Below are 15,825 nucleotides of genomic sequence, written 5' to 3'. Positions count from 1 at the left end.
GAATGAATATTGGTGGTCGGCTTCTTTGCTGGATCAGGGGTTACTTATCCAACAGGAAGTCATCTGTATTTTTCCAGGGGCATAGAAGTGTAACAAGAGACTTTGAACTAGGCACCCCGCAGGGAGGTGTCCTCAGTCCTACCTTATTTAATATCTTAATAAACACGCTGTTAAACTCTATACCGAGCAAACCCAACGTCCACATCATTAGCTATGCTGATGATATAATGATACACACCACTGGGTATGCTAACACGCAGAACACTCTTAACTCTGTATTAGACTCATGTCAGGACCTAGGTTTAATTATCTCAGCAGAGAAAACAAAGATACACAATCTGCGCCCACCCAGGCAGGGAGGAGCTGTTCGCAAGATGCAACTGTCTGATGGCTCCCAGCTTGACTATGTAAACAGATTCAAATACCTTGGCCTTGAGGTGCCACTGTATGGTCCTGTTGTATTCAGACTCTGTCATCAGTTTAAAGAGAGGCTCCGAGCTCTCAAGGCTGTTGCAGGTTATCACTCAGGCTATGGTGCCAATGTCAGCATTGTCAAAATGATGTACTTTGCATACATCAGAGCTTTAGTGGATTATGCTGCACCTCTGCTTGTTTTGATGCCTGAAAGAAAGCTTGGAGGGCTTGAAAAATTGCAGAACGAAGCCTTGAGGATAATCCTTGGGTGCCCTCGTACCACAAAGATACTTAATATGAGAAAGGAACTTAATATTCTGAGCGTTGTTGATCGTGTTACTGAAATTAACTGTCAAATTGGTATAAAAATGCTTAGGCTAACTCATCCTAATCCTTGCACAGAAGCCCCCCAGAATTTCTTTATTGAAGATCAGCATTGTTCCAAATGGATAACAAAACTGGAACTCAACTCAGAATGTATGGAGTTCATGATTTGTACCAAGAGAAACAACAACGGCACTTTCCTGCACCGTGGGAGGTTACACCCTTTCCAGTTTTAATCCCTCCCTTTCCACCCAAGAAGCAAATTAGAGATCAGCCCAAGCTTCGTCTTGAGGCAAAGCTCAACGCCTTAAGCCATATTGATGCTCTGTCCACAGAGCATTCTCTCTCTCAAATTATATACACTGATGGTTCCCTACACCGCACCACGGGTGCAGCTGGAAGTGCAGTTGTCCTGACAATGGGCGATGGCCTATACTTTGAGTGGGGAGTCCGTATAAGCAACTGAGTCTCTACCCTCCAGACTGAACTATTTGCCTTGATCCTTGCACTGAAATGTGTACAAGTCTCAAAACTTGATACATTAATTGTAAGTGACTCCTTATCATCCTTAAATGCTCTCAACTCTTTAAGACATAACTGTAACATGCTCGTATCCGAAGCTAGACACAAATACAACAAAATTATTAAGGATGGTAACAGAGTCCATTTCATGTGGTCTCCATCTCATGTTGGCCTCCGAATGCATGATAGAGCTGATAAGTTAGCCAAAGAATCTGCCTTTAAAGGAGCCGTTGAGTGTAACCTTGGATTGTCAATGAGCAATATGAGAGCAGCAGTACACCGAGAACTTCAACAAGATCTTGTAGAACTGAGGCAAAGTGAATTTGACACCAGTAATTCCATCTATCATCATACTATCATGCAAGAGGAGCCACACATCTATGGTTCATCCAATAAAATCAGCAGACTTCTAGATGTTACTACTGCTCGGCTTAGACTCGGTTACAAGTATCTCTGGGAATTCTCATTATCTGCTGATGTAGACCTGATCATATGTAAATTGTGTCAACAAAATTATTCGCACATCCTCCGTCACTATGTGATGGAGTGCTAAAAGATACGTGAATTTAAAGACAATTCTATAACCAATGTTCCAGCGATGTGTCAATATTTCATTCAAAATGATCTGCTATAAGTAGTTTAGTTATGAACGTATAATTAATAATCCGCGAGCGCTATGTCATGGGTTCGTATCCTGGCCGGGGAGGATTTACTGGGCGCAATTCCTTAACTGTAGCCTCTGTTTAACGCAACAGTAAAATGTGTACTTGGATGAAAAAACGATTCTTCGCGGCAGGGGATCGTATTCCAGGGACCTGCCCGAAACGCTACGCGTACTAGTGGCTGTACAAGAATGTAACAACTCTTGTATATATCTCAAATATCTCAAAATAAGACCTAAAGAAATATTAAAGCACTCAGTTAACTAAGTCCAATAAATGACTAGTAAAAATTAAATTAAAAATTAATTTAAAAAGTGAAACAAAGAGACTTAGGATACGTAGCCCGCACTAGGTGACAAGGGGGTTAATTATGTTGACTCATTGAGAGTGATAATAAGGTGAGACAAACCACATTGGGTGAAGAAAGTGTTGAGGTTATCCTCATTAGCAATTGTAAACATTTTACCTACTGAAGTCTTTCTCACTTTAATCAAGCCATCTCTAACGAAGCACTGATGAATCACATCTGGGTTTTGATGACGGATTTGACGCAGGCGGTAGAGGAGTTGCTGTCTTTTTCTAGTCAAGCACTCGTTGATGTAGATTCCCTGTCGTTGAGTGATGTAACACTCAATCACCAATGTTGTGCTTTCACAACCCACTCTACCTTCTTCAATATAAATAAATAAATATAAATAAATACATACCGGTAAATAATAACTAAATAAAACCCAACATTAGACATAAGTGTGGGCAAAGATCAGTAACCAAAGAAAATGGAAGAAGGAAGGTGGCGGGGAAGCGAGCGAGTGACGTCATCACAACAAAGGTTCCACTATTGGACGTGTACACGACCCGTGAGATAACACTGACGCTCCTCGCCTATCTTAAAGACGGTCTCCTGTGTCCAAAATACCCGCCAAATTGTCCCTCCCACAATACTCACAAGACAGTTGTGGCAGTGTAAGTGTGTGGTGAGGGCACACCACTGAAGACATTGAGGATATACCACGAGGAAGAGACAAAACTGTTGAAGAAAGGAGTCACTGGCTCCACCTGACCACCTTGGGCCACATTCACCAAGGTACTTAGCAATGGTTTTCTTCTTAGCTACCAATGTTTTTCTTCTTAGCTACCAATGTTTTTCTTCTTAGCCCCTTCGTGGCGGCTACGTCCGGTCCGTCTAATTACCACAAGTTTCTCTGCTTGAAACTTGAAGTAAATATGTCTTTTATGATAGGAGAATTAGTTTTATAATAGCAAGATATTATACGAGTAGTCATTAAGTAAATAAACACTGGTGAACCTGAAATATGAGAGAAGGTTATGAGCCCTGCCTGATGGGAGCATTTACTATCACCAAATGCCCCTGTTCACCTAGTAATCAGTAAGGGTGTACCTTAGCTATACATACACACATTTAATTTATTTTGTTTGGTTTTATTTTGAAATTAAATCATGGGTGGGACACAAAGGAAAAATATCCTGCACAAAGATGTTAGGTTAGGGTAAAAACTTCAAAAACTTTTCTCATTGAATAATTAAACCTATAATTATGACTATATGGACTATTAAAAAAAAGAGAGAGGGAAGTAGGGTTCCTCTTCCTGTTACACAATTTGGGTGTGTGGAACCAGTAATTATTAAAAGAAGGCACCATGTCGGGAAGGCTATGTAGCATTAAGGAAGTGAGGTGAGTCAGCTACTTATTTGAGAAATGCTTATTTTATTTACCTTATAAGCTGAGGCAGCCTATTTTATTTGAGGAATGCTCAGCTGATTCCTCTACATTTAGCATGGAACAAATTTGTGTCCAAGACCTCTTCCTGTTACACAATTTGGCTGTGTAACAATCAGTAAGTAATTATCAAAAGAAGGCACCAAGCTGGGAAGGCTATGTAGCACCATTGTGTGTAGCAATAAACCTAATTTTTTAACAAATAATGCACCTGTGAGAAACAAATCCTGTCAGCTGTAAAAATATTGATGCAGTTATTTAAATAAAACATATAATGAAAGAAATATTACTGGTTTATTTTTATTCTATCTTTTTGTACTATACAGTACATTATATCCAAAGAAGTGAAATATTGAGACATAATGCACAATTTAATGAATGATTCAAAAGAAATATGACTTCTGTATTACATATCAACATTAGATCTTAATGATCCATGGTTAACATGATTTAATAAGGATAATATTGGTAATGACACAAACTTTAATTTAATATCTTTATTACTGATATTTTTGTATTAAGAAGCTTAGGTATACATAGCAATGTGCTGCTACCCTATTCTATGTGGAAGATTACACAGTGTAGATAAAAAACTAGCTATAAGTTCATCTAATACTCCCATCTCACAGGATGGTTAGTCATACATGGAATCAGGGGAGAAAATACCTGCCTCAATACAAAAAATAAATCAACTCTGACTAAACAATAACTTCACGATTTTCACAAGAGGTAAGCACTGAATCATGGAAACATTATATTATAACTACAGTTCTCTTACTAGTTTCTACAAGACTCCTCTCAAACAATGTATTTTTTTAACATGCTTAGGCATACACAGCAATGTGCTGCTTCCCTATTCTGTATGAAGGACCATATAGTTCATTCTCTGAAACTCTCCCTGGACAGATGTAATAGGACCCATTATCACCACACCAGAAATAAATATCTCCTTGATATCCCCAGAGTCAAACTTAATCTGTGTAAACACTATGCAAATAAAGGGACCTAGTCTATGGAACTCACTCCCTAATGAATTGAAAAGCTGTCAGACTTTTACCTCATTCAAAAACAAAACCAAAAAGTACCTAATTTCATCTTCATAGTTTCCTACACTGTGCTTTAAATTTGGTCTGTATCTAGTGTTACCCAATCTCCCAATCTTTATGTACTTAATCCAAACAATATTACCTTTGTGATCATTGCTGTCTTCTTTTCAGTGCTAGCAATATGCTGTATTGTGCCTTGTAATTTTTGTTAAACTATCATTCAAGCTGTCAATGCAATCAATTTGAGCTACCAATGTGCTTTAATATACTTTCTAATTTCTCTCAACTTTTTTTCTTTGTTTCCTTACCTGACTAACAGATAACATTACCTGTTATCATTTTTATAAATTTTGCTAGTATTTACGTTAGATTAAGGACCTGCCCGAAACGCTGCACGTACTAGTGGCTTTACAAGAATATAATCACTATGCTATGTAGCCTCACAATCCCAATGTACCTTCTTATATATATATTAATAAATAATAATAATAAATAAATAGTCTAGATAAAAAACCAGCTACAAACTCATCCAACATCCTCACCTCACAGGACGGCCAGTCATACATGGAATCAGGAGAGAACAAAATACTTAAGGCTGACCTATTAGCTCCCACTGACAAAATCTGGGTACAACACAAGAATATCTTCCAATATTCCTGAGTGTATGAAGTAATTACAGAGCTCAAAGTGCCTCATATCATCTGGTATGAAGTCACTGATACTGTAACAGGGCAATCACAGATATAGTGTTGGAGAGTATGTCCTCCCAAGTAAGACTGAAAAACGATGTTTTTTTACCCAGATGGTTAAAACCCATGGAACTGCCTACCCGCTGAAGCCGTACCTGCTAAAATCCAGCTAGAAAATATCATTAGGACAATTAGTGGGACTTAACAAGCCCCTGGCTTTTTGTCCTCGTCGAGGCCACTAGATAGTTAGTGGCCCTTGGGTAAATTTAGGTAAATATATACGTAAATAGATACCATCGCTCCTCAAGTCTTGGGAGCGAGAAGGGGAGCTATACACTATCTCTTAGAAATATGTAGGTAAACAAAAAATGTAACATATTTGTATACTACAATGTCGGTGCTGACTGTACAAGTTGAAAAAACATTGTTTTACTTCGAAATATACTAATTTTATAAGAACATTTGGCGTAAATATGTCGCAAGTGGTCACGGATAAACTCTGATATGGCAGCGTCGTGATTGGCTATAACTGTAAGATGAAAAATGTTACCTTCTCTCTGATTGGCCAAACTAAAAGCGTAGTGACATCTAGCGAGACCTAAGTGAACTACTTAGAAATCTTCGTAAGTTTACTTCTCTGAATTGCCCTTTGGCGCGTTCTTAGCCGGCACTTGGGAACCTTCGTAGCAAACCTACTTACGAAGAAATACATGGAGCTTCATGAATCAGGTCCTTGTTCCTCGCACTCTCATCATCCACCATAAGTACTTGAGTGCTGTATGCTCCACCATTGTCTTACATAGGCCTATGCAAGTGTTGGCGTATGGACATAGGCCTATGGAATTGCTGGGGCTTGGACATTGACTTATCGAATTGTTAGTGTTTGGACTATATTGATCTAATCATCGACCTGGAAAGTGAGGTACTGCCTCTGCTGATTAACCGAGAAAGATACAGACAAATGTCCAAATACTGATGACCTTCCAGATATTGGTGACCATCCAAATACTGATGACCTTCCCGATATTGGTGACCATCCAAATACTGATGACCTTCCAGATATTGGTGACCATCCAAATACTGGCGACCATCCGGATGCTGGCGGCTGGGTAGTGGTAACTGTCAGGATATTGGTGGCCATTCAGGTACTAGAAACCATCTGGATATTGGTGGCCATTCAGGTCCTGGAAACCATCTGGATATTGGTGGCCATTCAGGTACTGGAAACCATCTGGATATTGGTGACCATTCAGGTACTGGAAACCATCTGGATATTGGTGACCATTCAGGTACTGGAAACCATCTGGATATTGGTGACCATTCAGGTACTGGAAACCATCTGGATATTGGTGACCATCTAGTTACTGGTAACCGTCCTGATAGTGGCAACCATCCAGTTACTGGCAAGTGTCTGGTTACTGGTGACTGTCCAGATAATGGTAACCTTTCAGATGCTAGCACCTGTCCAGATATGGCAACTGTCCGGATACTGGGACCTGTTCAGATATGGTAATTGTCTGGTGACAATTGACTGGTGATTGTCTAAATTGTGGCAATCTTTCAAATACTGGCAACTGTTCAGTTACTGGCAGCTGTTCAGTTACTGGCAGCTGTTTAGTTACTGGCAGCTGTTCAGTTACTGGCAACTGTTCAGTTACTGGCAGCTGTTTAGTTACTGGCAGCTGTTCAGTTACTGGCAGCTGTTTAGTTACTGGCAGCTGTTCAGTTACTGGCAGCTGTTCAGTTACTGGCAGCTGTTTAGTTACTGGCAGCTGTTCAGTTACTGGCAGCTGTTCAGTTACTGGCAACTGTTCAGTTACTGGCAGCTGTTCAGTTACTGGCAGCTGTTTAGTTACTGGCAGCTGTTCAGTTACTGGCAGCTGTTTAGTTACTGGCAGCTGTTTAGTTACTGGCAGCTGTTTAGTTACTGGCAACTGTTTAGTTACTGGCAACTGTTCAGTTACTGGCAGCTGTTCAGTTACTGGCAGCTGTTCAGTTACTGGCAGCTGTTTAGTTACTGGCAGCTGTTTAGTTACTGGCAGCTGTTTAGTTACTGGCAGCTGTTTAGTTACTGGCAACTGTTCAGTTACTGGCAGCTGTTCAGTTACTGGCAGTTGTTCAGTTACTGGCAGCTGTTTAGTTACTGGCAGCTGTTTAGTTACTGGCAACTGTTTAGTTACTGGCAGCTGTTCAGTTACTGGCAGCTGTTCAGTTACTGGCAGCTGTTCAGTTACTGGCAACTGTTTAGTTACTGGCAACTGTTTAGTTACTGGCAACTGTTTAGTTACTGGCAACTGTTTAGTTACTGGCAACTGTTCAGTTACTGGCAGCTGTTCAGTTACTGGCAGCTGTTCAGTTACTGGCAGCTGTTCAGTTACTGGCAGCTGTTCAGTTACTGGCAGCTGTCCAGATACTGACGACCCCTCTAGATACTGTGACCCTCTAGATACTGGTGACCCTCTAGATACTGGTGACCCTCTAGATACTGTGACCCTCTAGATACTGGTGACCCTCTAGATACTGGTGACCCTCTAGATACTGTGACCCTCTAGATACTGTGACCCTCTAGATACTGGTGACCCTCTAGATACTGGTGACCCTCTAGATACTGTGACCCTCTAGATACTGGTGACCCTCTAGATACTGTGACCCCTCTAGATACTGTGACCCTCTAGATACTGGTGACCCTCTAGATACTGTGACCCTCTAGATACTGGTGACCCTCTAGATACTGTGGACCCTCTAGATACTGTGACCCTCTAGATACTGGTGACCCTCTAGATACTGGTGACCCTCTAGATACTGTGACCCTCTAGATACTGGTGACCCTCTAGATACTGTGACCCTCTAGATACTGTGACCCTCTAGATACTGGTGACCCTCTAGATACTGTGACCCTCTAGATACTGTGACCCTCTAGATACTGTGACCCTCTAGATACTGGTGACCTCTAGATACTGTGACCCTCTAGATACTGGTGACCCTCTAGATACTGTGACCCTCTAGATACTGTGACCCTCTAGATACTGTGACCTCTAGATACTGTGACCCTCTAGATACTGTGACCCTCTAGATACTGTGACCCTCTAGATACTGTGACCCTCTAGATACTGGTGACCCTCTAGATACTGGTGACCCTCTAGATACTGGTGACCCTCTAGATACTGGTGACCCTCTAGATACTGTGACCCTCTAGATACTGTGACCCTCTAGATACTGTGACCCTCTAGATACTGTGACCCTCTAGATACTGTGACCCTCTAGATACTGTGACCCTCTAGATACTGTGACCCTCTAGATACTGTGACCCTCTAGATACTGTGACCCTCTAGATACTGTGACCTCTAGATACTGTGACCCTCTAGATACTGGTGACCCTCTAGATACTGTGACCCTCTAGATACTGTGACCCTCTAGATACTGTGACCCTCTAGATACTGTGACCCTCTAGATACTGGTGACCCTCTAGATACTGTGACCTCTAGATACTGTGACCCTCTAGATACTGTGACCCTCTAGATACTGTGACCCTCTAGATACTGTGACCCTCTAGATACTGGTGACCCTCTAGATACTGGTGACCCTCTAGATACTGGTGACCCTCTAGATACTGTGACCCTCTAGATACTGTGACCCTCTAGATACTGGTGACCCTCTAGATACTGGTGACCCTCTAGATACTGTGACCCTCTAGATACTGGTGACCCTCTAGATACTGGTGACCCTCTAGATACTGTGACCCTCTAGATACTGGTGACCCTCTAGATACTGGTGACCCTCTAGATACTGTGACCCTCTAGATACTGTGACCCTCTAGATACTGGTGACCCTCTAGATACTGTGACCCTCTAGATACTGTGACCCTCTAGATACTGTGACCCTCTAGATACTGGTGACCCTCTAGATACTGGTGACCCTCTAGATACTGTGACCCTCTAGATACTGTGACCCTCTAGATACTGTGACCCTCTAGATACTGTGACCCTCTAGATACTGGTGACCCTCTAGATACTGTGACCCTCTAGATACTGTGACCCTCTAGATACTGTGACCCTCTAGATACTGTGACCCTCTAGATACTGGTGACCCTCTAGATACTGTGACCCTCTAGATACTGTGACCCTCTAGATACTGGTGACCCTCTAGATACTGGTGACCCTCTAGATACTGTGACCCTCTAGATACTGTGACCCTCTAGATACTGTGACCCTCTAGATACTGTGACCCTCTAGATACTGTGACCCTCTAGATACTGGTGACCCTCTAGATACTGTGACCCTCTAGATACTGGTGACCCTCTAGATACTGTGACCCTCTAGATACTGTGACCCTCTAGATACTGTGACCCTCTAGATACTGTGACCCTCTAGATACTGTGACCCTCTAGATACTGGTGACCCTCTAGATACTGTGACCCTCTAGATACTGTGACCCTCTAGATACTGGTGACCCTCTAGATACTGTGACCCTCTAGATACTGTGACCCTCTAGATACTGGTGACCCTCTAGATACTGTGACCCTCTAGATACTGGTGACCCTCTAGATACTGTGACCCTCTAGATACTGTGACCCTCTAGATACTGTGACCCTCTAGATACTGTGACCCTCTAGATACTGGTGACCCTCTAGATACTGGTGACCCTCTAGATACTGGTGACCCTCTAGATACTGGTGACCCTCTAGATACTGTGACCCTCTAGATACTGTGACCCTCTAGATACTGGTGACCCTCTAGATACTGGTGACCCTCTAGATACTGTGACCCTCTAGATACTGTGACCCTCTAGATAATGGTGACCCTCTAGATACTGTGACCCTCTAGATACTGGTGACCCTCTAGATACTGGTGACCCTCTAGATACTGGTGACCCTCTAGATACTGTGACCCTCTAGATACTGTGACCCTCTAGATACTGTGACCCTCTAGATACTGTGACCCTCTAGATACTGTGACCCTCTAGATAATGGTGACCCTCTAGATACTGTGACCCTCTAGATACTGTGACCCTCTAGATACTGGTGACCCTCTAGATACTGGTGACCCTCTAGATACTGTGACCCTCTAGATACTGTGACCCTCTAGATACTGGTGACCCTCTAGATACTGGTGACCCTCTAGATACTGGTGACCCTCTAGATACTGTGACCCTCTAGATACTGTGACCCTCTAGATACTGGTGACCCTCTAGATACTGTGACCCTCTAGATACTGTGACCCTCTAGATAATGGTGACCCTCTAGATACTGTGACCCTCTAGATACTGTGACCCTCTAGATACTGGTGACCCTCTAGATACTGGTGACCCTCTAGATACTGTGACCCTCTAGATACTGTGACCCTCTAGATACTGTGACCCTATAGATACTGTGACCCCTCTAGATACTGGTGACCCTCTAGATACTGGTGACCCTCTAGATACTGGTGACCCTCTAGATACTGTGACCCTCTAGATACTGGTGACCCTCTAGATACTGGTGACCCTCTAGATACTGGTGACCCTCTAGATACTGTGACCCTCTAGATACTGGTGACCCTCTAGATACTGGTGACCCTCTAGATACTGTGACCCTCTAGATACTGTGACCCTATAGATACTGTGACCCCTCTAGATACTGTGACCCTCTAGATACTGGTGACCCTCTAGATACTGTGACCCTCTAGATACTGGTGACCCTCTAGATACTGGTGACCCTCTAGATACTGGTGACCCTCTAGATACTGTGACCCTATAGATACTGTGACCCCTCTAGATACTGTGACCCTCTAGATACTGTGACCCTCTAGATACTGTGACCCTCTAGATACTGGTGACCCTCTAGATACTGGTGACCCTCTAGATACTGTGACCCTCTAGATACTGTGACCCTCTAGATACTGTGACCCTCTAGATACTGTGACCCTCTAGATACTGTGACCCTCTAGATACTGGTGACCCTCTAGATACTGTGACCTCTAGATACTGTGACCCTCTAGATAATGGTGACCCTCTAGATACTGGTGACCCTCTAGATACTGTGACCCTCTAGATACTGTGACCCTCTAGATACTGGTGACCCTCTAGATACTGTGACACTATAGATACTGTGACCCCTCTAGATACTGTGACCCTCTAGATACTGTGACCCTCTAGATACTGGTGACCCTCTAGATACTGTGACCCTATAGATACTGTGACCCCTCTAGATACTGTGACCCTCTAGATAATGGTGACCCTCTAGATACTGTGACCCTCTAGATACTGTGACCCTCTAGATACTGGTGACCCTCTAGATACTGGTGACCCTCTAGATACTGTGACCCTCTAGATACTGGTGACCCTCTAGATACTGGTGACCCTCTAGATACTGTGACCCTCTAGATACTGTGACCCTCTAGATACTGTGACCCTATAGATACTGTGACCCCTCTAGATACTGTGACCCTCTAGATACTGGTGACCCTCTAGATACTGGTGACCCTCTAGATACTGGTGACCCTCTAGATACTGTGACCCTCTAGATACTGTGACCCTATAGATACTGTGACCCCTCTAGATACTGTGACCCTCTAGATAATGGTGACCCTCTAGATAATGGTGACCCTCTAGATACTGGTGACCCTCTAGATACTGGTGACCCTCTAGATACTGTGACCCTCTAGATACTGTGACCCTATAGATACTGTGACCCTATAGATACTGTGACCCTCTAGATAATGGTGACTCTCTAGATAATGGTGACCCTCTAGATACTGGTGACCCTCTAGATACTGGTGACCCTCTAGATACTGTGACCCTCTAGATACTGGTGACCCTCTAGATACTGTGACCCTCCAGATACTGTGACCCTCTAGATACTGTGCCCCTCTAGATACTGGTGACCCTCTAGATACTGTGACCCTCTAGATAATGGTGACCCTCTAGATACTGGTGACCCTCTAGATACTGTGACCCTCTAGATACTGGTGACCCTCTAGATACTGTGACCCTCTAGATACTGTGACCCTCTAGATACTGGTGACCCTCTAGATACTGTGACCCTCTAGATAATGGTGACCCTCTAGATACTGTGACCCTCTAGATACTGTGACCCTCTAGATACTGGTGACCCTCTAGATACTGTGACCCTCTAGATACTGTGACCCTCTAGATACTGGTGACCCTCTAGATAATGGTGACCCTCTAGATATTGGTGACCATCCAGATAATGGTGACCATCCAGATAATGGTGACCATCCAGATATTGGTGACCATCCAGATGCTAGTAACCAGACATTGGTGACTGGTCACTGGCAATTGTCCAGTTACTGGTGACTATCCAGATACTGTCAACCATCCAAAGATATTTTGTGTAGTGCATCCTGGGGTTCAGGGGCTTTCTTGTTTGACACTCAGACAATTGGGTATGGCTCACAGCAGGTTTCTGGAGTTTGTGTCTCATCCCATTTTGGGTGGATGGCTTGGCTCAGGTGCCTGGCCCGGTGCTGGGGTCCCATCGTGGTGCCTGGCCCAGTGCTGGGGTCCCATCGTGGTGCCTGGCCCAGTGCTGGGGTCCTATTGTGGTTCCAGGCCTGGTGCTGGGGGTACCATTGTGGTTTCTGTGTTTTTCTTGTGAGTTTTGTCTTCAGTTTTTTGGAAGATTTTAATTTTGATTCAAAATGAAGATTCTTCATTTTGGAAGAAAATGCAGAATAGAACCAGTGAAGAGCAGGGGTGCCATAGGCACAATCAGAGAACACTGTATAAACATCAGAGGTCCACGGTTGTTCAACATCCTCCCAGTGAGCATAAGAAATATTGCCGGAACAACCGTGGACACCTTCAAGAGAAAACTAGATAATTTTCTCCAAGGAGTGCCGAACCAACCAAACTGTGGTGGATATGTGGGCCTGCGGGTCGCTGCAAGCAACAGCCTAGTGGACCAAACTCTCACAAGTCAAGCCTGGCCTCGGGCCGGGCTTGGGGAGTAGAACTCCCAGAACCCCATCAACCAGATATCAACCAACCAGGTATCAACCAGTTCTGGGGTTTCTTCATACCTCTATTCCTTCAACAGGAAGGGTGGGGAAGAGGGTTGTATTCTTTCCTCTTCCAGATAACTATGCGGGAATGCAGGCAAAAGACACTGGCACTGTGGCAGAAAATTTGGGTTAATTTTGTCTCCACCCAACACTACATTGCCTAACTGCTGTCTAGCAAGAGGTAAGTGCATGGAGACTTAATATGCCATAACTCACAGGAAACTTCAACAGTAATCAACCATAAATAACAAATATTCATTGTGCCTGTTTATGTATGACCCTGCTGCCAGGCGTACACCATATTCTTAACCCACCTCCACTACCAATCTCCACGTATCTACCTCTGTAAACATTACCAAGTATCTACCACCGTAAACATGTCCAAACCTGGCAACAGGCAAGGTAGAGGTGCCTCTCGCCCATTCAACTTGTTACCAAGAGACCCAAATGAAACAACGGCAACACTGGGATCATCGCCAGTGTTGGTAAACACAGCATCTGGCGTTACCAACCCTCTCTCCCAGCTGCTGCCAACGACTCAACTCAAAACTCAAGCTGTGGAATTCACTCAATCTATGCCTCCCTGTATAAATTTCAAACCATTGCGGGACAACAAATGGCTGAAGAACCTACACAATTTAGTGTAGATTGTGTAGTTTCAATCTAGTTTCCTCGGAAGCAATTGAGGCCCCTCCAAGCCACGGTCTCCCATCAACAACAAACTATGTCCGCCTCCTTTAATCTTCGATGACCAACAATCAAGCAATTCACAAGTGACACAATGGAGCAAATAAATAAGATTATGACCAGGGGAAATGCAACCAGGATAAAGCGACATCCTTCAAAAGCTGGAAAAATAAATAAATCTCCAGATGCACCAGGCGGCCTCTGAAGACGCCTTAGAACAACAACAACTTCACAACTCTCTGATCATTAGCTCTGCGGATCTACCAGAGGAACTACAAGGTGAGAACTGCTGTAATGTAGCTCACGCCCTTAATTATTTTAAATATCAAAGTCTACGTTGATATCAAATCGGCTGTTAGAAAAGATTAAAACAGTCCCCACAGCATTACGTGAATGCTCATCAAACTTGCAAATCAGGCTGCTAAGTATGACCTCATACAAACAGCTGCAAAACAAAAAACCAACCTCTATATAAATGAGTGCCTTACCAAGCAGCATGGATCCCTCCTCTACAGACTGCATCAAATTCACCAACAAAACCCAGGTGTTATTAAGCAGCGCTACACTAGGAATGGAACGATCATTGTAAAGAAGGAAAGAGCAGGAAGAAGATATGAAATAAAGTGTGACCAACAACTACTGACCTTTAATGACTGTGGCATATCTGAAAACCAGAATCTTTCCAATGCCAATACTGAAAATATCTCATGAGTGTCTGAGCCTAACCTGGCCTAACCTTGTCCAAGGTGCTGTCTTTCACTCTATTGGTTAAATAATGCTCTCTCATCCATAAAAGTTCCTAACATCTCAGTAAAGTCTCCATGTACTTATGTAAGCATCTACCTCAGTATCTTAGTAAAATCTTACTCAAATGTATTATCTTACTCTGTTATCTTTAAATTTAATGGTATTTTGATTTATATTGTTCACTTATTGGATTTAATTAAGTTCATATTTTTCTTATATATTAATTATAGGATCATAACTAAGCTAATTATAGTTAATTATCATTAAAATTATATTACTTTATGATTATTTAAGTCAGTATTAATTAATTAAGATTAACCTTGTAATTTTTTTGTCTTCATTAATTCCATATTATTATTGAACATTATTCTTGTCAATCTTTATTGATTTTTGTTTTTACTTGTGTATCCTTCTTGTCTAACTACAGTGATCTTTATTTGACTTTTTTGTGTGTGTTTTTGTTATAGTTATTTGATATTTACAGCAGATATAGTATTTTACTGTTGTGTAATTGCTTGCCTTATTGTATCTTGACTCCATTGCATCTACATGCAAGCTGATATTGATCCTCAACTAAATCTGCTGTCACACATCTACAATAACCACCATATTGATCATCACTACTGCACCTATTACACACCAAACTTTGCACAAAAAAAAAAAACCTCCAAAATAACACTTGCCTATCAGTTTTCAACCAAAATGTCAGATCACTTGGTAAAAAATTTGATGATATAAATGCACTACTCACAGCATTAGGTACTAAACTATCATTTATTATTTTAACAGAGACCTGGCTAAGTAAAGACTATACTCAACTCTACTTTTTCACTTATTGTGTTGCATATAATATTACTTGATGTTGAATTATAATGCAACTTGCATACATTAAGTATACACCTGATTAATAGTGTCACAATAATGCACACACAAATGTTTTCAATTACGCCATGTATGTATTCACATTTTTCATTATTATATTTACACACATCCACT

The 15,825-nt window shown here is 42.4% G+C and overlaps 1 protein-coding gene across 2 annotated transcripts in view; it reads left to right on the top strand.

Moving 5' to 3' along the window:
• The first annotated feature begins 2,667 nt into the window (after positions 1-2,667).
• LOC123771011 (tripartite motif-containing protein 59-like) overlaps positions 2,668-15,825 on the top strand; it is a 166,397-nt gene continuing 153,239 nt past the window's right edge. Inside the window, exon 1 of one of the 2 annotated variants that reach the window (XM_069324579.1) lies at positions 2,668-3,006. The gene's annotated coding sequence lies outside the window, so the exon portion shown is untranslated. The remainder of the gene's footprint in view (positions 3,007-15,825) is intronic. The other variant, XM_069324580.1, reaches the window with a different exon arrangement.

This window comes from Procambarus clarkii, chromosome 14 (genome assembly GCF_040958095.1).
Source record: "Procambarus clarkii isolate CNS0578487 chromosome 14, FALCON_Pclarkii_2.0, whole genome shotgun sequence".
NCBI classification, from domain to species: domain Eukaryota; kingdom Metazoa; phylum Arthropoda; class Malacostraca; order Decapoda; family Cambaridae; genus Procambarus; species Procambarus clarkii.
This window is presented reverse-complemented; position numbering and strand designations above follow the sequence as displayed.